Source organism: Otolemur garnettii, unplaced genomic scaffold, assembly GCF_000181295.1.
Source record: "Otolemur garnettii isolate 467f Iridium unplaced genomic scaffold, OtoGar3 scaffold00013, whole genome shotgun sequence".
Classification (NCBI taxonomy): Eukaryota; Metazoa; Chordata; class Mammalia; order Primates; family Galagidae; genus Otolemur; species Otolemur garnettii.
In genome coordinates, this window is record NW_003852408.1 from 25,955,157 (window position 1) to 25,978,367 (window position 23,211).

Here is a 23,211-nt window from a genome sequence, read left to right on the forward strand (position 1 = left end):
TCAATATTTCTGCCACTTATTAGCTTTAGGATTGCTTTTCGCTCTATCCACAGCATCTTTGAATAAATTCATGAAGATTATGGCTCTGAAAGATTCCCTTTCTGCACCAATGCTGACACAGCTGACCCCATCTCCTGGTGCCCAGGCAACCTCCAAAGGCCAGGTTCAGCCTAATTTCACATTTGCCTCTCATTACATTGGAAGAAACAAGCATTCCTTATCAGAAAGGGTACCCAGCTACTTGGGACAAAGTGAGCGACAAAGTGAGACTCTGTCTATTAAAAAAAAAAAAAAAAAGAAAAAAGAACTAGAACCATAAAAATGAAAAAAAGTAGAAAAGCATGCTTCCTCATTACAAATTCATAGACCGGTTATTAAGATTACACTTTTACTTTGCCATCTTTTTCATTTTACAGATGAAGAAACCATTTCATCTTGGTTAAGTAACTTCTCCAAGGCAATAATACTCAGCCTCTAAGCTTAGACCAGAAGGGTCTCCCCCATGCCAGTCTATAGTAAATATTTGTGGCTATCGAACACACTGCATTCTTAACTCAGATAGAAATGGTCAGAATTATCTGTGGTTTAGAGTTCCCTTCTTCCCTGGTTTCTCTATCAATACGGTCTCCCATTAGAGTGAGAACATTGCTAACTTTTGGAAAAAGGCCCCTATCTTAACTGCCTTAGCGGAAACATTTTGTCCTTAAGTGTGACGTTAACCATGCAACCTCATGTCCAGACTGGCCAGACAAAGAAATGCTAAAAGGGTAGGTTGTTCTGTTCAACACAATCAGATTAAAATTTGTACTTCAGTCAAAGTGAGAACAGAAAAATACACACACGATCTGGGATGGAGGAGATTTTCTCTGGTCTTAACATTTTTAGGGAATGTCAGTTACTTGCGATACATTAAGTTTTCCAGATACGAGGGAGTCTGTGTCCTAAATTACTCCTTCCAGGGCCCATCTGAGACATAATTCCTTTCACGGGGGAGATGGTTACACTTGTTGTTATTGATTTGACTACCTGCTCAATGAGGCCAAGGATGATACTAGGTATGAGTTTTTAAATAGGGAATGTCTTGGTCTGTTTTGTGTTACTATAATAGAACACTTGAGAATGGGTTGTTTACAAAGGAAACAGGTTTATTTGTTCAGCTCATGGTTCTCAAGGCTGAAAACTTCAAGGTCAAGGCCCCGGCTCTGGTAAGGACTTTACCACTTTGTCATAACATGGCAGAGAAGTTAAAAGAGGAAGTGGTAATGTGCAAAGAAAGAGAAAAGCCGAGGGGCACTCAGGCTGTACAACAATACACCCTCAGGGGACTCCCTCACTACCACCCCAATGGCACCCTGCCTGCCATTCGTAGGGACCTGCTCCCACATCCACACCCCTTCCACCAGGCCCCACCTCCCCACACCGCCACATTGGGACTAAATTTCTACAAGAATTTTGGTGGAAGGAAACAAACCATGTCCCAGAATGGATAAAAAAATATGTGCTTAGGTTTTAAATTATGCATTACAGCAGGATATCTTATCTTAAATTATTCTATTGCAACAAAAAAGTCCACTGCTGTGGGTTCTGTCCTTCCCTTCCTCTCCTCCTCAACAGAATGCCCCACTTTACTGTGTTTTTTTTTTCTTCTTGCCTTTTACAACTTCACAATTTCATGCAAAATGTTACAGTTCACTTGTTTTTTCACAGCTCCGATGTGTTTATTAATTTGTCAGATATATTCTGATCTTTTCGCTCTATCCACAGCATCTTTGAATAAATTCATGAAGATTATGGCTCTGAAAGATTCCCTTTCTGCACCAATGCTGACATAGCTGACCCCATCTCCTCATGCCCAGGCAATCTCCAAAGGCCAGGTTCAGCCTTTTTTTATGACCTAATTTCACATTTGCCTCTCATTACATTGGAAGAAACAAGCATTCCTTATCAGAAAGGGTACTTGTTTAAGACAGAGATTCCCTGGACCCTACTCTCAAAGATTCTGATTAAACAGATTGGGTTGTAGCCTAGGAACTGGCATTTCTGCAAATGCCTTGGGTGTTTCTGGGCAAGTGGTCTTTTGATTACACATTAGGAAGGAGCACATTTAGAATTCTTCTACTCTGCCCAGAAAGGTCTGCCTCTAACCAACACTACTTACATCCATTTGTGGCTATGAATTTTCTCACTGAATTCTCCATGCTTATCAAATGTGTACCTGTTAGTGCCCCCATCTAGCCATCTTTTTCTCTCAAGCCCCTGGCACGACCCAGCACTGAGTCCTTCTCTCAATAGACAGCACTGCTGTTACTGATTATTCGCACCTTCCCTTGACTCTGGGCATTTATCTACGGATTGCCCACCTGGTCTTCCCCATCCTGGAAACTGCTCTTCCCACACTGGAACATATGCTAATGTCTGCAGACCACTCCCTCCACCCCCATCACCATGGCTGATCTAGAGTCAGGGCTTGAATAAGGGGGCCAGTGTGTGTCAACCAGTCTTCTTTCTTGAAGCCCTGTAAAGAATTAGCTCCTCTCTGCAGCCAGGAAAACCAGAGTTTTTGGAAGCCATACATATTTCCATGTCTGGAGAAAGCTGGCCTGCAGGTAACAGGTGAACATGGTGAAGTCTGGGAGAGAATGAAGCAGAGGCAATCTCTAGGCTCTCTGATTCCAATGGCATCTCTCCCTTCCCAGAACTTGGATGTTGAACACTCCTGTGGATTACCTGGGCCCTTCTCAAAGAAAAAAAAAAATCCTTCATTTTCTGACTGAGCCATTTTGAATTGTATTCTTCCACTTAAGAGTTTGCACATTGTTAGCTTATAAAGCTTAACTCTATGTATGCTCTCTTCAACGTGACTGTAAGCTCCAGAAGGGCTTTTCCCACTACTTTGCCTCCAATTTCCTTCTCGACCAACAGCAAAATCACTTTTACTCCACTTCTCTCTATGGAAACTGTTCTTTGAAGGTCATCCTGAGTTTTGTGGATACCTATTTCCTTGATTTCTAAGCAGCTCTCTTTGTACTTTTGTCTGTCAACACACCCTAAGTTCTGTCTGTTGGCTGGAAGAACACCCACTTGTTTACTAATCATGTGTGAAACATGGGAACCATTCTTTTCTTTTTTTGTTATTTTTTGGGATTCATTGAAGGTACAAAGAACAAGGTTACATTGATTGCATTTGTTAGGTAAAGTCCCTCTTATAATTGTGCTCTGCCCCCAAAAGGTGTGGCACACACCATGGCCCCCAAGCCCCCTTCTTCTCTCACTCTGCTCTTCCCTTTCCCCACCTCCCTCCCCCACTCTATAGAGTGGTGTGGTGTGATAGCTCACAGCAACCTCACACTCTTGGGCTCAAGGGATTCTCTTGCTTCAGCCTCCCCAGTAGCTGGGACTACAGGTGCCCACAACAATGCCTGGCTATTTTGTTTGTTTGTTTAGCAGGCCTGGGCCAGGTTCAAACCCACCAGCACCAGTGCATGTGGCCGGCGCCCTAACCACTTAGCTATAGGCGCCCCCCATGGGAATCATTCTTGACATCACTTAGAGGTTTACTTCCTTATCTAAGATCATAAATTTTATTTCCTCAATATTTCTGCCACTTATTAGCTTTAGGATTGAACAACATGACCTTTATCATTTTCTCATCAATTAAATAGGAATGGTTGAGTCCCTGGGGTTTTCCAGATATACAATCATATCATCTATGAAGAGTAACAGTTTGACCACCTCTGATCCTATTTGGATACCCTTGATTGCCTTCTCTTGCCTGTGATGGCTAAGACTTCTATTACAATGTTAAAAAGCAGTGGAGACAATGGGTAACCTTGCCTGGTTCCTGATCTGAGTGGAAATGATTTCAATTTTATTCCATTCAGTATGATATAACTCCAATAAGAGTAGCCCACATCACAAAATCCCAAAACTACAGATGTTGGCGTGGATGTGGAGAAAAGGGAACACTTCTGCACTTCTGATGGGAATGTAAGCTAGTACCTTCCTTCTGGAAAGAAGTTTGGAGAACATTCAGGGATCTAAATATAGACCTGCCATTTGATCCTGCAATTCCCCTACTAGGTATATATCCAAAAGACCAAAAATCACTTGGCAACAAAGATATCTGCACCAGATTGTTCACTGCAGCTCAATTCATAACGGCCAAGTCTTAGAAGAAGCCCAAGTGCCCATGAACCCATGAATGGATTAATAAATTATGGTATATGTGTACCATGGAATACTACGCAGCATTAAAAAAGGATGGAGATAGTACCTCTTTTATGTTTATATGGATGGAGCTAGAAAATATTCTTCTTAGTAAAGTATCTCAGGAATGGAAAAAAACATGTAATATACTCAGTACTACTATAAAACCAATTTATAATCACTCATACTTTCATATGAGAGAGATGAAACACAACTATAGCCCAGGATGAAGGAGGAAAGGGGTGGGGGATGGGAAAGGAGGGGGGTGGTTCGATAGAGGGAGGGTAGTGGTGGGACCACACCTATGAGCATATTGCAAGGGTACAAGTCAAATCTATCAAGAATTGAACACAAATGTCTTAACTCTGTGATTAAGTAAATGACGTGAAAGCTATGTTAATTAGTAGGATATAAGCACTCCAATTTGTACACATGATCAACACATTGAATCCCACAAAGGCATAAATGTATTCATGATCTAGATATATATGACTTAATAAAAAAATAAATAAAATAGGAATGGAAATAGTCCCTGCCTCATAGGGTAGTTAGAGGGATCAGACAGAATAACAAATTAAAAACATTAGAACAATGACTAAGACAATATAAGTGTGGCTGTGGGTGTTTGTGATTATTAGATCAACTGCAGAGTTACAGGGATACACGGATCACGCTGTAATTCAGGTCTGTAACAAACTGAATCGTGACAAACTCCTCAGCATTTTCCTACCTGTACCCATTGGCCCTTAGAAAGACTAATGACTTCATTTAAAGAACGTATAATTTTTCTTGTACTTTATTTTGTATTTTTCATTGATTTATCATAGTTGTACATATTTGGGGGGAACATGTAATATTTTGATACCTGTACACAATTTATTGTGTATTTCCAGATAGCTAGAAGAAATGTAATGTTGGCAAAACAAAGAAAATGTTCATTTTAGTAGTTTCTATAACTACTAAATACACCTAAATACACCCAGATAAATTAAATTACATATTTAAAAATAGCTAAGAAAACACTGATCAGAGGCTGAAGGTGTATAATGACATATAAATACAATAAATTAATAAATAATACAGCAATTTCCAAACAAATGCTCTCCTGCACCCCATTGTAACCAGGTTTAAAGTGAAGGACACTGGGGAGTGACTAGGAGTGATGGAGTTTGAACTATATTAAAAATGCAGAAATGTCACAGTACTCTCAGGGGCCTCTATCTGCTCTCTTTTATTTTGTTATATAGGTGTGGACACTAGATGGAAATAAGTTGCATGCTCAATGGATTCAAGTCTACTTGTTTATGATTTAAAAGAGAGTGTGGAAAATATTAATGCCAAAAAATATACTACTATATGGTGCCTTTAAAAACATTTTATTCTTTACTTAAACGCTGCCTTAGAATCTTTGCTCTACAGAAAGATTAGCCTGTCAGAATCTGAGAACTTGTTCATTTTTCCTTCCTTCCCATTGGGTTATCCACTGCTTCTTTTATTTATTCATTGGTTCATTTATTCCGCCAGTCCATCAGTTGTTAAATACCTACTGCATGAGAAATGCTGGCCTGCAAAGATTGGAAAATGCATTGTCCACCCTCGGTGCACTTCCTCTCCATACATATAAGTGAGAGTGTCCTCACTGTCTGGGAGAGAAGTAGGAAACACTCGGGGAGGAGGGGAAGCAGGGACTGAGGAGGGGACGGTCAGCTCCAGAGCACGCCTGAGTCCAGGCGGACATGTGTGATTTGAGGTCACCAATACTCTCTGTGTGACTCTCATGCTGACCACTGACACTTTGTTTTTATATTAAACAGTGCTTCCTCTGATCACAGACTTTGGCCACGATCTCAGCAAATGCCATATACCATATTACTTTTATTAATGTTACTGACACGGTGCCATGCTTCTGCCTGGGAGTAAGATTTCAGAAAAGTGATAAGAAAAGGGGCTGATGTTTTAGTCTTGCCTTAAACAAATGAGAAGGTGTCTGTCTAATGGAAGTGAGGAAGGTGATTAAAGACAGAGGGAGCAGGATAAGAAAACGAGAGAAATACACAAAGGCAGAGTCCTTCCAGAAATCTTTGGGAGACGGCAGGTTCAAACCACTTGAAATTGCTCTGTGGCTACTTAATCTTGACTTTGATGTTTCTATTTAGCTTTTTAACTTTCGGGTGCTCTACTGCTGAGCCAGTCGGGCCCCCTATGTTTTCAACTTAAACAAAATGATCACAAAGAAGAGAACCATGTCACAATCAGAGAGGAAAGTCAGGGCTAGATTCATTGATGCATTTCAAATATTTCCTTAAGAACTGGTCTTTGGAAGGGTATGTTTTGTTTTTAAAGGAAAAGGACTTGCAAAGGTCTCTATCAGCAAAAGACACTCAACAGGCATTTAATGCTTGACTTCGCAGTCAACATTTTTCTTTTCCAGGTGTGTGCAAAGTGCCTTCCATAAACTAAAGCTAATCCTGATCAGATTAAGTTTTTAAAAGATTACTCTCAGGCCTCCAGCTATAGGCTACCTTATGCTACACTCTTCCCCTCATGTACGGCGTGAATCCAACACATAATTTATTTAGCACACAGATATTGCTTACCATGTATTCTAAGAATTCTTAAAAATAATTACTCATCTATTTCTCAGGAATTCAGTATAAGTACTATTCTTATCAGTATTTTACAGGTGAGAAAAATAAGTCCAAAATGAAGGAAATATTTAATGAAAAATTGACCAGCTAATCAGTGGTAGAATTAGATTCAAACCCACAGTCAAGTTTACAGCCCATGTTCTTAACCACTCTGGCCTGCTTCCTCTCACAGTTCACAGCTCCTGGTACCACTCCAGTACCTTAAGAAATAATAACTTTAAGTGACCCTGAGCATTGAGTCAAAGAACGAATCTCCTAGCTGAATTTCTAGTGGCGGTGTTTATGATTATTGTTTCCTTTATTCCGCCTACATCATCTGTGGACCTTCCAGGGAGATCTGTTACCTGTTTTTCTAGGATGTCACCCAGCTTATAGTAAATTACCTTTGTCTCCCCGTAGAGCTCATAGGAGTATGTTGGACATAATGATGATGTCAGATGCAAAATTTCATTCAGTCAAGCTCTAATCATAAGTCTATCATGGCTTCCCATGACCATGGTTTTTCCAACTTGAACAGATGCCTTTCCAGTTGACAGACTTAGGACCACGCATAGGTTCTCTGTGCATGACCCTCGTGAAACTGCCACTATAATTGAATTTCCTAATATGGCATCCACACGTATGATGTTAGTTAAGAAGATAAAAATAAAAGCGGTGGCTAGCTGTAGTTTTTGTATGCGTTCATATTTTAAATCATTTCACTTTAATTATATTTAACACACATCGAAAATTTAGTAATTATAAAAGACCTCTAATTATCAACATTCATTATTATCACTATTATTAACATATATTAAGCACCCACAGTCTGCTAAATGCTGTACTCAAGATAAAAGCCATTAACCTTGCAATTCCACTGTGACCAAGATAGAAGATGATCTTCTTCCGGACAGAGAACAGAATTATACTTACCTAACCTGACAAAGAGCCAGTGAATGAGTCAGGGATAAAGCCTAGTTGTCTTAACCACTAGACGACTGGATAAACAAGGGTGATACGTCCACATAACTCCGCCACCTTAAGCACATCTGAATCTGTGCCTCCATCAATGCCTTTTAATATTTGCATCAAGTTCTTTATAGTAGCAAATCTTTCTCCTTGATAGGGATGTTTGAATTGTGTAAAGAGACAAGTCATTTGAGACTAACTGTATAATATAGCCTTTGGCATCAAATAGAACAAAACCATTTTTCATGGAAAAATAAAAAGTACAAAATGACAAAGTGATTTTTTTTTTAGGAGGAGGGACTCATAAATTGGCTTTGGAGGTAGTTTCAAAGGAAGATTGACCAAAGTGTCTGAACAACGGCAGCATCATGAGAACAAATGCTACATTTGATCAGAGTGGTACAGGAGGACTCTACCCTTCAGATTTAGACACATTTGATGTCAAATTCTAGCACTTGGAATTGGGCAAGGAAAGTCCCTCCTTCCATCAGTGCTCTATAGCAGGGGTCCTCAAACTTTTTAAACAGGGGGCCAGTTCACTGTCCCTCAGACCGTTGGAGGGCTGGACTGCAGGCCCCGGGATGAGTTGGCTGCTAAGCAGGACAGGCAATGGCAGCAAAAACAACCGGTGGGCCGGATAAATGTCCTACGTGGGCCACATGTGGACTGGGGGCTGTAGTTTGAGGACACCTGCTCTATAGCATTACATGGCCACTGAGAGGACAAATTATAATAGGGATATTCCAGCATGTCATGGTGTGGGGGGAAGTGGCAAATTCTGCCTAAAACAGAGAAGGGATTGGCGAGGATTACTAAAGAGACCGCTGCATTGGATTTTGAAGGATAATGGGACAGTACCAGGGCAAAAGGGGACAAACAATATTTTTCATCCGTGCGGCAGAAGAAATAGATGGGCAAAAGCATATGTGTGCATGTGTAAAAAACGGTGAGTGGCAGAAATAGGGTGCTTCATGCAGTATGACTAGAGATAAATAAAGCTAAGCATATAGGCTGAGATTGGGTTGTAAACTGCCATGTCGACAATTTAGAAACAAACCCTCACATATACAGTCAAATGATTTTCAACAATGGTGATAGACCCATGGGGAAGGAATAGTTTTTTCAACAAATGGTGCTAGGGAAACTGGATATTCACAGGCAAAATAATCCTTACTTAACCATGTAAAAAAATTAACCCAAATAAATCAAAGAGTTAAACATAAGAGCTATAACTATAAAGCTATAAGAGCTATAACTTCTAAAACTCTTAGAAGAAAACATAGGGCGTAATCTTTATACTATTGGATTTGGCAGTGATTTTTCAGATATGACACAAAAATTATGGCAACCAAATTAAAAATAACAGATAAATATGACTTCCTGAAAATTACTTCTGTGCAAAGGACACAGAGTGAAAGGCAACCTACAGAAAAGGAAAAAATATCTGCATGTTTCCAACATGGAATCAATACCAGAAACACATAGAGAACCCCGAAAACTCAGTAACAAAATAACCACCCAGTTCGTAACTAGGCAAAGGACTTACAAAGATGCTTCTCCAAAGGAGGCATGTGAATGGCAAAGGACTTCAAGATGCTCAACATCATTAACCACCAAGGAAATGTAAATCAAAACCACAATGAAATATTTCTTCATACTCATTAGGATGGCTACTATAAATAAAACAAAAGAGAAAATAACAATGTTGGCAAGGATGTGGAGAAATCAGAATACTTGTACTCTGCAGGTGGGAATGTAAAATGATCTATTTCTGAGGAAAACAATTTTGTGGTTCCTCAAAAAATGGAAAATAGAATAACTGTGTGATTCATTAATTCTACTTCTGCATATATACTTGATAGGATTAAAAGGAAAGTCTTGAAGAGATATCTGTACACCCATGTTCACCATAGGAAAAATATGAAAGCAACCCAGTGTCCACTGATGGAAAGATAAGTGAAATGTGGTGTATATATACATATGTATACACACACAAACACACACACACAATGGGATATTATTCATCCTTACAAAGGAAGGGAATTCTGACACATGCTACAACTTGGATAAAGGTTAAGGACATTATGCTGAGTGAAATAAACCAGTCACAAAAGGGCAAATACAGCATGATTCCACTTACATAAGGTACCTACGGTAGTCAAAAGCATACAAAGTAGAATGACAGTTGCCCGGGGGTAGGGAGAGGAGGAAGTAATTGTTTAATGAGTATTGAGTTTTAGGGTTGCAAGTTGAAGAGTTCTAGGAACAGACTGTGGTGATGGATGCACAACAACAAGAATTTACTTACACCACTGAACTATCCACTTAAAAATGGATAAGATGGTAAATATTGTGTGCATTCTACAAAAAGGAGGCCAGGAGCAGTGGCTCACCTCTACGATCCTAACACTTTGGAAGGCTGAGGCGAGAGGATTGATTAAGGCCAGGAATTCTAGACTAGCCTGAGTAAGAGTGAGAGCTCTGTGTCTACAAAAGACAGAAGAATTCGGTGGGAGTGGTGATGTGTACCTACAGCCCTAGCTACTCGGGGGGCTGAGGCAGGAGGATCGTTTGAGCCTAGGAGTTTGAGGTTGCAGTGATGATGACAACACTGAACTCTAGGCCAGGTGACAGAGGGAGACCCTGTCTCAAAAAAAAAGTATACAAAGAAATTTAAAATATATCCTGAACATATGGAGAACGATTTGTGGTTTCAAGGCAAGAGATAAATATGTATAGGTATACAAGGTTAAATTTTGTAAATATATTCAGACATAGAGATAGATACAGAAATAAAATGATTGTATTCATGAAAAGATAAGGAATCCTTTCACACTAGGAAAACCTCACTGGACTTTATACAACCTGTAATGAAACAATGTCTACATTCTGTGAGACTATTTGGATACAATTTTAACTAGGTAAATGTACGAACTTTTTATAGGTATTCTTAACATGTGGTGTCACACCATAACAGTATCAACTGCTTTGATACCTATTGATCTTTGGATCTTCATGAGAAGATAGCTGAATACCAAATATATTTTATTTAAAAGGTAAAATTGTAAAAGCTCGAAAATGAATGGTTAAAATAAAAAGCAGAGAAAAAATTTTAAGCAAATCAATCAATCCCAGTTCCTGATGCTTTAAGTATCTATCTTTTCCTTTTAAAGAGGTATATGATTTAAAAAAAACTGCTATGTACTCATCCTTTGCTTAAGAGGTAGGGGGTTCTGTCTGAAAAATCAGTTGGAAAATCAGGGCTAAGACAGTCTGAAAATGTTCAGCCAGTTGCAAGTTAAAAAAGACTTGCTAAAAGTAGCAATTTTTTTTAATGGTTTAAGTCTGTCAGAAGGCTTTGGATTCTCCAGTGCCTCACACCAGTTACTTCAGAACTAACTCCCTCCAGATGTCCCTATGATCGTTTAATCAGACATAAAAAGCTGAATGGTGACAAGCTCTCATGCTGATTATGAGGAGGCTATATGTTTCTACAAGCGTAAAACACACAGTAGCTACTTTTAAAATGTGATTCATCTAAATCAGAATTCTGTTTTAAAGAACAGAGCTATTAGGAAAGGGACCACTCTCCTGAGAAAGAAGTCTTTTAAATGTCTGTACAATGTCATTCTGTGACAAGATTTCGAAAGCAGAAACCCAAATGAAACCTGTACTTCAGAAGCATTTATGTCGTGAGAAAAAAATAAATAAATAAAATCCGCCATCAGATGAGATTTCTATGAATCACACCGTGAGCGTTTTCCTTTCCCTCTCAATGCTGATTGTCTTGCTGCTTTTCAAGATAAGCTGTCATTAACCCTCTCCTTTCATGCCAGCAATCTTTATTAAACCTCTACGACATGGAAGCTGCATACGGAAATTCAGAACGTAGCAGCACAGTCTGGAGCCCTGACTTTCACTGTAAAGTAACTGACTATTTGCACGCTGGCCTTCAGACTTCAGCAGTGGCATTTGTCTAAAGAATTGAAGGGAGTGAATGTGTGTGTACACGCAGGCTGTTACGCCGTTGCCTTTGTGCCTGCCTGTATTTTTAAAAAATATTTTTTGCTATTATTCTTTTGACTGATAAACAGGTTTTTGTTGCTTTGGATGGAAAGATAATCTCGTTCCATGAACTTTTATGAATTCTAAGGCATTAAAATAAAATTGGAAGTTAAATTCATAATAGCCAAGTTAATAATTCACATCTGGAGACCTGAAGTCACTAGTCTGGATGTCTAAGGCCCTAAGAACAACTGGAGTTCACATATTTTCTCTATTTATTATTTCCTGTTACACCAAATTTCTGAGAAAATCATCCACTATTTAAATAATTTTCTAAGTGTCACAGAGATATTGATGCAATCAGGCAGAGGACTTGACCTTTAGAATAAAACTACTTTAAACATCATCTTTGCCAAATTTCAAACAACACTGCCAAATTACATCTGCCCACACCACTGAACTGAGGTTGAGATGTTTATTAATATTTTGCCTAGAAACACCTTGTAAATGTCTCCATACTCTTTAATTAATTCACATACCAGGAGTATTTTTATTTTCTTCCAAATCATTTGAAACCAGAAAAAACTTTCTAAAAGAAGATGAAATAGGATGAAAATTTAGAAGGGAGAATCTTTAGATGTAATGGATATAAGAAACTTTCCAGAAATTTCTAACCTAATGAAGATTTTCTAAGTGCTTTGTACACTGTTATTAGAAAATTACACAGCTAAAACCACCAAGATTATCAACCTTATGGGACTCCAGAACCCACAGTTTTGCTGAAAAAAGAGGCAGGACCCAGATAACTGTCTCCACTGCTTGTATATTGGTTTCTATTCTCTGGCATGCGAGGGTCACTCACAAAATTAGATTTTATAATAGTTCATATCTAGAGTTATTAAAGTTTTTCTCTTCCTATAATTTCTATTCCTTCTCAGAACAAATTTATATGCTGAAGTTACTACTAGAATTGTAAGAAGTTGAAAAGGGTTTCACAATTCAAACTGCTGACCTCAGCCACCAACCCACATTTTAATTCCAAGTGGGAAATGTATGTTTAAACATCTCTCTCTCCTTGACAATACCAAACAACAGGTAACACATTGTTCTAGAGCAGATAATAATAAAATAAATGTATTTGAGGAACAAAAGAGTATGCTAAATAGGGAATTTCACACTCCAATTCATATATACGTATATATTATGTATATGTACACACATGTATAGTATACATGTACACACATAGATAACATGTCTTCACAAACTGAGTTAAAATTGATTAAAAGTTATTATGAAATTCATCTCGCCTTTTTCAGAAATAAAGATTTTTATCATTTGGTCATATATTGGTGATAGCTTATTGTGCACTAGGCACTCTGCTTGGGGAGGGGGTGTCAATACAAAAATGAATACAGGGGCAGGTGCCTCTGAAGAGCTCACAGTCTTGAAAAGATGCAGGTGGGAAAGAAGCAGTTACACTGCAGGGGGACAGGAGTGAACAGAGTCCCTGCACGAGGCAATTCAACTCAGGGGTCAGCAAGGCTGCGCAAAGAGCCAAAGCGCAGACTCAAGGCAAGAAACGCTTACTATGCTTGTTAAACGCACATTATTTGATCGTCTGACACACGCTAGCAGCCTTCTAGGGGTGTTTGACTACTTTAGATCTGGTCTGCGTGCCTAGGCTCTAAGTTTCTCGAGGACACAAGCCAGGTCTCAGGCTTCCCAGATGGTACAGGGCAGGAAGCTTGGACACTGAGGGGATCAGTCAATTTACGTCAACATGAAAGCAGAACTCATGCAATTCTCATCGTGTTCATATCAAGTCTAAACAACAACAACAAAAAGACATGTTTGTGGAAATTGACCTCTTAATAGCGATCATTCTGTTAGACTCGGTTTTGGACCAGACGCAAGAAGAACAACGGAGGCGCACACACCTGAACGGGGATCACAGTTCCCGGGTTCCATGGTTAGCTGTGCTACTGACATTCAGTAATCCAAGTTTGTTTCTCCACCTTCTGCAGGAAATGGTGAAAAACTGTTGCAGAGTTAAATTGGGCTTCTGAATTTTCCCTACCTGAACTTGAGTCTTAGAATCACTGCTTCAAAATTTAAGCTGCCTCCACTTGCCAAACTAAGTAAACATTTGGCCCCATGAAATATTGGAAGGCAGCTTTATCTCCTAAAAACAAAGCCATATGAAAACCATCGCTGCAATGTGTCGCCAAGCTCTGGTCTTATCAGCACACAGCGTGAACAGCTGGAGTTACAAACACCAGAACTATTATTAAATCACTGTGTGGGGGTGGGGAAGAGAAAAAAGCAAAACCTTTTGTAGCTTCAGTATGTCTAAATAATGCAAGTCTATATTACACGTTACTTCTCCCTCCCTTTTGTTCCTCAGCATCCGTCATTCCTTGTTGAAAGACAATGGAAAGGGCCCTCCTTCCAATATGCATCGGTGCCTACAACAATTATTTTGCTCTGGTGTTTCTACAGCTACTTAATGTCTATCCATTTGTTTTATGGATAGAAAAATGTGATTTGGCCATTCAGAATATCTAGTAAGTTTTATGTTAGACTTTGATAGTCAGCAACACACAGCAAACGTCCTCCTCCAGAGCACCAAGCTATTTAAATTTCAAGCAAACAATTTTTCCATGGGTTTGAGAAGGTTTAATCCAGGAGTAACATCAAGTATAATTTCAATACATATGACATACATGGGAAGATCTGTGATACATAAAGCAGAAATAATTTTTCAAACCAATACTACACAAATTATATGTAAGATACAAAGAGAAGGCTGCCAATTAGCGGGACTGTTTTCTCTCACTGATAGCTGCCTGCCGCTACCTTTACTGATGAAATATCCTAAACTTCAAAGAACATTTTCACTCACTCCTTGTCCCAGTAGAACACACAGGATGACCTGAAACACTTCCTTAGGGTTTCTCCCCACAACCAATGCTTTATCTACAACTTTAGAGTTGCTAACCACTATGTTGAAATTCAGAAACTTTTATTCATCTTAAAATCCTGAATTTACATACTGTATGTTGTATAAAAAGGTGATGATATGATGAAATAATATTAATTGCTTGAAACATATTTGCAGGGAGGAGGTGATCATTCTTTCCCTCTATCCTTCTTCATACTCTGGGAATTGGTGACCTCCCTACATTATTTAATCTGACACCCAATCAGTGGTTCTTGATTTTTTGCTGTTTTAATATTTGAATAATGATAGAGTCTCTTTCATGAAACACACATATACACACCTCTAGACCATGCCAAGGCATAAAGACCCCTTAAAATCCACCCGTGGACTTCCAATTTAATGAGCTCAAATATTGCCAGTTTTTTAAAAAAATAAAATGTATGTATTTTAGACAGTAAGCTTTAAGAGATAAAAATTGTCTTTACTCTGGTGATATAAGCAAAATAACGATTTTAGAACAAATAATGTCATTACAACCATTACATTATAATTTTCCGGAATCTACCTTTTAATTTACTCACCCTGCAGGATCAATTTGCCTTAGGGGTCAAATTCAAAACTATAAACAGTCATTAAAACACAAAACAACCATGGTAGTTAACCGGATATTAAGAAAAAAAAATCACATCTGTTTTAGAGTTCTGTTCCATCTGTAAGTTTGGGAACATCAACTTCAAGACGTGAGTTTTATGGCCTGCCCTTAAGCCAGGAGCACTAGGTCACAATCAAAGAAAGGAAGGTAAGACATCCCCTAAGCAGACTCTCACTATAATATCCTGGTCCTTAGATTCTCTTTCAAAAGCAGTCGGTAGAATTATATTTGCTATTACCTTGAAAGAGAAATAGCCATTACCATTTGCACATTAATAATTGTACTATTCTGATAACTGGGTACGTTTGTGAGAGGAGGAGGAAGGGAAACATTTCCACGCTGGGAGTCTGGTGGCATTCTAAGTAATAAATACTGAGATTTAAAGGTTTCTCAATGTATACAAAATTTGAAGCTTGCAGAGAATTTGATTTTTTCTACTTTTTCAAAACTCCAATAAGTCTGAGAACGTACACTTTAAATAACCAATTTGTAATAACTTAATCAGCCAGAAAAAAAGTATAACTTTTCCAGCTTTTCAAAAACACATATCTCTGGGCATCAGTGAAAATTCTTCTCTCTTCGGTAAGCCTAATGAAGTGCAACTAAAAATAACAGTCATCAACTGTGGTTTTAAAGGCAATATTTCAACATAATCAAATGTGTCAAATATTCATCCTTACAGCTTCTTATGCTGGGGGTTATAAGTAAGTTTCACTTCTTGGGAATGATTGAACATAACCTACTTGGGGCTCTGCCATCTGTGAATTGCTCACATGTGAACACTCTGTTTGAGGGATGGAAATTTTGATTGTTTTCTTCCCTCGGATATTGGACTGAAATGCAATTGACATGGCTTTTCAAGCAACTGTTTTTCATACTCGTTGCTATGTGGCTAATTATCACACACTCTCCATATTCATCATCACTTACTGAATCACAGGAACCAAGAATGATACAGCTGAAGCTGTGGATGAAACATTAGGAAAAATTATACGCTAGAGAATTTTTTCGAGATGGAGAGAAATATCACATCTCTAAGGCTGCGCTTTCTGGGCTCAGGCCCTGCAACACAGAACCTCCTCTGCACTGTGCAGATCAAGAGTGTGGCTGTTACATCCCCCTGGTTTCCTGGACAGGCTGCTTCTCTGAGTACCGAGCAAACAAAAAAAAAAGTGACAATAGGGCCATATGTAGGGTATCATGTAATTTATCACCCACACGCGGACACCTCAGAGTTAGTAAAGACACCATGAATAATTATGCCGGAACAAGAGGCACAGACCATTACCACCCTAAGAAAACCTACTCATGCTATTGCCCAAGAGATGATATGGAGCTCAGAGATCTTCCCCTGAGGATCTGAAATGATTTCATTAGTACTACATCCAGTTCTACTTCTGCCTGGAGCTGCACTGTCTAACAAACACAGAATAAGAACCACAAATGTAATATTAAGCTTTCTTATAGCTATGCTAGAAAAAAGTAAGAAACAGGTGAAAGATAATTTTTATAATGTATTTTATTCAACCTAATATACTAAACGTGTTGTTTACACATAATAGATAATATATACCAATTATTAAGGAGACCTTTTACACTGTATTTTTCACACTACAATCTTTGAAATCCTGTATGTGAATTGCACTTAAAACACACATCCATTGGGATTAGACTCATTTCAAGTACTCACTAACCACGTGTGGCTGGTGGCCACCGTATACTGGCCAGCCGTAGGTCTGAATAGTGCACGAGTTTGGATATACGGGGGCATGTGACTAAAATTACAATACACAACATAGACACATCTTTCTTCTGGGTTAAAAAAAAAGTTATACCTAACTGTCCTTACCAACACTCTCTCACAATAGTGCAGTGAGAGTATCTTTCTCCCACCTGGGGCGAACCATACTTTGGAGCAGATAAACATTGATCTGGTAGACTACTCTTCGGGGGCAACGGAGAGAATGGATGGGTTAGATTAATTAATAAGCTGGTTAACTGCTAAGAACTTTCAGGACTTTCCCCAGACTTAGAAGTGTCCAAAACACACGCTGAGCACCTTCTTGGTCCTGGACACTAGAATAAGAAAGATAAATAAGGCACAATACCTATACCTTGCAATATTAAGCCTTACAGGCTTCATGGAAATTATTTCAAAATTGAAGCCATAGAACCCTCACATAGGCCACTATTCCACACAAACGCAAGGGCTAGACTCCTTTTTAAGTCTCAGGTTTTTTTCTCCATAATCCACAGAAAAGACGACAAGGAAAGGAACACGCCTGCTTTCCTTTTTACTGCTGGAATCTTGGCCCATGTTTGATAACTCGTGTAAGGGTACGGTGCAAGGGTTTTGGTTGCCAGCATTTCTTCCTGAATTATGACATGCATTTTTGCTAGTAGTAACATATCTCCCTATACCCCAACTTGGAACTCTCTGATGTTATATATTGGCTACAGAATCTATGAGAAAGACAGCAGCCACCATTTCTTCCAGGAAAGGCGATATTGATGCCTTGCGGTTGGTTTAAGCGCAGAATGACAGAAATAGAAACATGGAAATAAACATTGGTGGATTCTCTGCCTGCACATCACAGTCACATGTTAATCAGACACCCTCTCACTTCAGGGACTATAGACATAAAGATAAGCACTGAATCCTAGTTCTTCTCTTTCATGTGATTCTTCTCTCATTTAATAGTTTTCTCCCCCCAGTCCAATATAATTAGGCTCAGCATGGTCTCCATCAGTGTGTGTGCGTGTGCATGTGCATGCGTGTTTTAATGTTCCAGTAAATATAGTTCCTTAAAAGGATAAGAGTTTTAAATAGGATACTGAAAAAGTTCTACATCTAAAATAAATACAAGACATTTGCTTCCTTGTTTAAGAAAATAAATAAGCCAAAATGTTGCCACAAATCTATCAGTAAACACCCAAGTAGCCAGTGATTCCGTACCGTGACTCCTATTTCACACACATTGGCATTGGTTCCTGACAAGACCAATCCGGGAGAATTTGTTTAACTAATACAGCATCCTTAAACACCCCCAAGGTGATTTGATTTTTCCTTACAGCATTATAGACAGCAGAGTTTTAAAACGAGAAACCGCCTTACACTTAAAAAACTTTTTAATATCGTTATTGAAGATGGCCTATTTCAATGATACCTAGCCATTAATCAAAATCTAACTCTCAGGCTATTTGAAAGGATTATCCACAATTACAGCTCTTCAAAGCAGCTGAGGATTTAGCAGAATGATGCCATGGCCCTAAATGGAAGGAGGATAGCGTCACGTCAGGAAATTATTCTCCACTTAATCTACTGGTTACAAGCATAGCAGTTAAAAGTGTATCTGGTTATAGTACTTTGGGTGTATAATCTTATTTTTCTTCAACTGAACGCTGATTTATAGAAATCCAGTCCAGGTATGACATATCCTTAATATTGGAAGCTTGAAATCCCTCACCACAGTAGGACTTTGCAAAGGACTGCACTAACACAGCAAACGTATATGAACTGTACCCTGGGTACTTGGATGTGGGGGGCAGGGGATGAAGCAAACGCAACAGTATATATAGTGTGCTGGTTAAAAGCATGGACTTTGGAGCCAGACCACCTGTGTGAAATTCCTGGCTCTGGCGATCATTAGAGAGGTGACCTTAAATAAATTACTGAATTTCTCTGCCTCAATTTCATTATCAGCAAAAGAGAGACAAAAACTTGTTCTCACCTTGAAGTGGACATCTAGAGGAGTTTAGCAAAGCACTTAAAACAGTGCTTGGCACATAGTCAGTGCTACATAGATAACAGCTATCACTGTAACGATGTATAAATTACAGGTTTTACCAAGCTATCGGGCTGTATATCCATTGAAAGATCTCTATCTAATTATCGATTTAGTTAAGACTGCAAAGTCCCAGTTAGACTATGAGTAGGGTACTTTGATCTTTTATTAGAAATGCAACCAGCCGGGTACCTACTGGAACAACAGGTTTTACGCTCTGGCCACCAGGGTGTGAAGTGCTTGGCTGGGCGTCAGCAGGTGGGCTGGGGACTGGGTCACTGCTTCTTCTCACCAGCAGTGGAGTGCCTGCAGGACAAAGGAAGAGGGCAGAGGTCAGAAGGACCCTGGTGGGCAAGAGAGTGCATGGCACAACGCACTTTAATTAAAAAGGTTTACAGCATGCTTTCATGTAAAAACATTCTATTTCTAAGGATGCTTGTAAATTAATCCATTTAATGATGTTTTTGTCATCTATTTATAGAGTGACACATGGAAACAAAATCTTACAACTCTCATCTTTCCCCACTTGCATTTCAAAACAAGCCATTGTATTTATCAAAATCTGTTAGATAATGCAAAAGTTGACAGTGTGCTATATAAACACTCATCTAGAAAATATATGGGAGTATTAAAAAGAGTGATCACCCAGCAGATGAGTGAAGGAGTACACACAGTCGGTGTAATTTGAGATTCAGCAAAGCTAGAAGTCTAGTTATCACTGCCATTTGGCGCTCCCCCAATCTTTTGAATGATGATATAACAAAAATAAGTTATTTGCTGGGGTTATAGCATTAATGTCTATTTAAGTACACAAAGAGATTGTTCTGTTCTCTTCCTTTTTCCCTAAAGCAGACAGAGCTGATAAAGAAAGTTAGTTCTTCTAAAAATACATTCTGATTTCTTTTTAATTTAATGAAAGCTTCCACTATTAAATATTTGAGTCAGTTATTAAATTCTGAAAAAAGATCATACTATTAGAAAGTTCAAATAAAATTCAACCTTAGCAGAGCCAGAAGCCTAAGTACTCTGACTGTAATTAGGCCTAAAATAATTTGTTTCATGCAAAATTGGCCACTATAGAGAAAAATCTCAAAAAAATCTGCTTGTGCTTTAAAAATCACTCTCATATAAAAATTAACGTTTTATTTGCATACTTTTGGGAAAAGAGTAGAAAACAGTTGAAATGTAATTTCCCATATATCAATATGAAAATAATTCCCCAACCCTCTTAAGCTATTGAAGTTAAAGAAACATTGTTCATCCATTTTGCAAGTTATTTACAAAACTTGATTTTAATTTGTGCTCCAACATTTTTATTCTGTGCAAAGCATAGAATTGCTAATGATTTTCATTTTTACCAGACAGAATTTGCTTTTTTAAAAATAACTTCTTCCATAGTAAGAAATTAACATCCTCTTTAGGATACAGACCTGTGCCAAAAGGCATTATGAAGTCCAAGTTCACATGACTTTATTTGCTTTTTAATAGACATCCCTACATTTACTCCTCACCCTCTCCATCACAAACATTTCTAAAGCAACTGACATACCAATAATTGTATCATAGAAAATTGTTCATTGAGTGAATTTTGTTTTTAAAAAAAAAGAACAAGAGTAGAAGAAAAAGTACCATGATATCTTGAGAAAATAGGATCCCAATCCTATACCGATATTTTATTCCTTCCCTCAGGTGATCTGAAGACTAGGCTCCTTGCAGATTAATCCTGTCAATTATCAGTAACATGAAATGAACGAGTCAGGATAAATGCAATATCCACTGAAGCAACCCATTATTTTTAAAATAAAGAAGAAAATGGTGGCATAATCCATGAAACCAACTTGGTTGGTTTCTAAGCATTTAACCAGGCTGGTACCCTACAAGTCAATCTTGAATTGGAGAAAAAGACAAACAAAAAAACAAAAATACCAGTATTTTTCTCATTGACAAAAATGAAGTTGATCTAGAGGCACAGAATTGAAAATGTTGGTGATTGACAGATTTATTTTCCAGCTGAGTCACGCATATATGATTATATAGAGAATATAAATATGACATGATTTTTCCTGGGTGATAAATACATTTTTCTTAAAGAAGCCACAGTAGATAATTTTCATTCGACTTTAACAACACATGTCTACGACTTCTCACTAATTGTCAATATCTGCTGTTTCAATAACAGAATGTTAAATTATTTAAGCCATAACTTTATGATAACGTGTGTTCAACTTTGTTTATTCAGTCCATACACCAGAGTATTATAGTGTATTCCCCGATGATGATAGTTTTGTATCAGTGTACCAGCTATTTGGCACATTAAGAAACAAACTTCACCATGGCTAGATCTTTCTTAAACACATCCTCAGCTCATCAAGATTAACTTTTCTTCTCCAAATTTCTGCACTCCACACTTGAATGTATCCTGGTGAGTCACCTTCTAATTTTTCTTTGGCTGTCTTAACGTGTTAATAACAAGTGCAAATCATTCCATATTGAAATTAATAATGAGCATCTTTAAATATGAACTGCTATCTCCCAGAGTTTTAAAGAACCCTTCTTAAAATTATTTTTTAAATTGCCAAACTCTACTGACACGAAGAGACTGAGTTCCAATTTAAACATAAAGAAAAATAAGTCCTAGTGTACAACAGAAGGCAAGAAATAAAAAGTACTGACGATGATTTGGGCAAATCCTGGCACATATAGTATAGCAGAAGTCACATTCTGCAAGCAAAGCTAACCGAAACTGGGGGGAGATCACTCCATCCAGCTTTGAAGAAGCTCTTGGCGGTGGGGAGGACTCAAGGAAACACGACCTCTGCAGCACAGGAGTTTATTACCAAACAGTAAGAATTAGACACTGACACTTCCATCATGTGTCAGCACAGTGGAGAGGACTAGTTTATTTTAGAGTCAAATAAATTAAGCTTTACCACTGTTGTCTCTGTGATGTTGGACTTGGAATGTTTGATGATACAGTCTGATTTAAAACCTGAGACAATTGCATATAACAGAACTCGATGGGAGGCTGAAATAAACTGAGGGATATATGGAAAATGGGACCACTGGGTATGTAATTTTCACACAGGAATTCCACCCTCACCAGTTTAAAAAAAAAAAGGCAATAGTATTTATTTGTTGTGAGCATTGTTAACTGCTCAAAATTCTCAATTTCTGGAAGTCAATTTTCACAATAATATGTAAATAAAAGTCTAATTCTGCATAACAACAACAATAAAACAATGGGTCCAAAGATAAGCTTTTATACACACCTTGTAAGTACAGATATATTTTGTTACTGATTAGCTATGTTGTATTATCAATGAATCATGAGTGAAATGAGTGCTTTATTTTCGAATTTTTTAAACTGTCCTACGAAAGAAAAAACTATGAAATACTATGCATAAGCTAATCTAGTTTCCAAGCTGATATTCATCATTTCATTTACCTCCCATGCAATGATTAATGCTGCAAAATGTCTGGTTATGTGATAGCATATTCATTAAAGAAATATTATTTCAAGATTTGAGAGGTAGCCAATTGCATTCTTTTGGAAATTTACTGTACCACTGCAACATATTGAGTGTCTTGTTAAAGTAAAATTTTAGAATTCATATTTCCTGACATATATTCTTCATTATGACATTTACCATATACTTCTGTATTAGTTTTATTCTTGCATTTTAATCAAATGCATAAATCTCAGAAGCTCTTTACTCCTAAACACCAGTACCTTAACCTTGGTCTATCATATTAAATTTGAATTCAGGTTCTTTTGTTTTTGATAAAGAGGAAATTATCTTTGTTTAGATATATGTTTTCTATGCTTGTGCTATTTTGTGTTTGTAAAAACATTCTGGGAAGAGAATTCAGGAGTCTAATTATAGTTTATCGTTCTAAAATGTTGTCTTACATTTATATTTTTAAGTGTCTAATTGTTGGTTAAGACTAATTTATGTTTCTGTTGTAAAGATGATATGCATTTTTGGTTTTTCATCTATTTCATTTTGCTTTAAAATCATGCAAGAG

General features: G+C 37.9%; 1 protein-coding gene across 1 annotated transcript in view; it reads right to left on the bottom strand.

Moving 5' to 3' along the window:
- The window catches only part of LOC100940899 (partitioning defective 3 homolog B), a 315,232-nt gene that overhangs the window by 221,158 nt on the left and 70,863 nt on the right, over positions 1-23,211 (bottom strand). Inside the window, exon 2 of the mRNA XM_023510379.1 lies at positions 19,382-19,491. The gene's annotated coding sequence lies outside the window, so the exon portion shown is untranslated. The remainder of the gene's footprint in view (positions 1-19,381; positions 19,492-23,211) is intronic.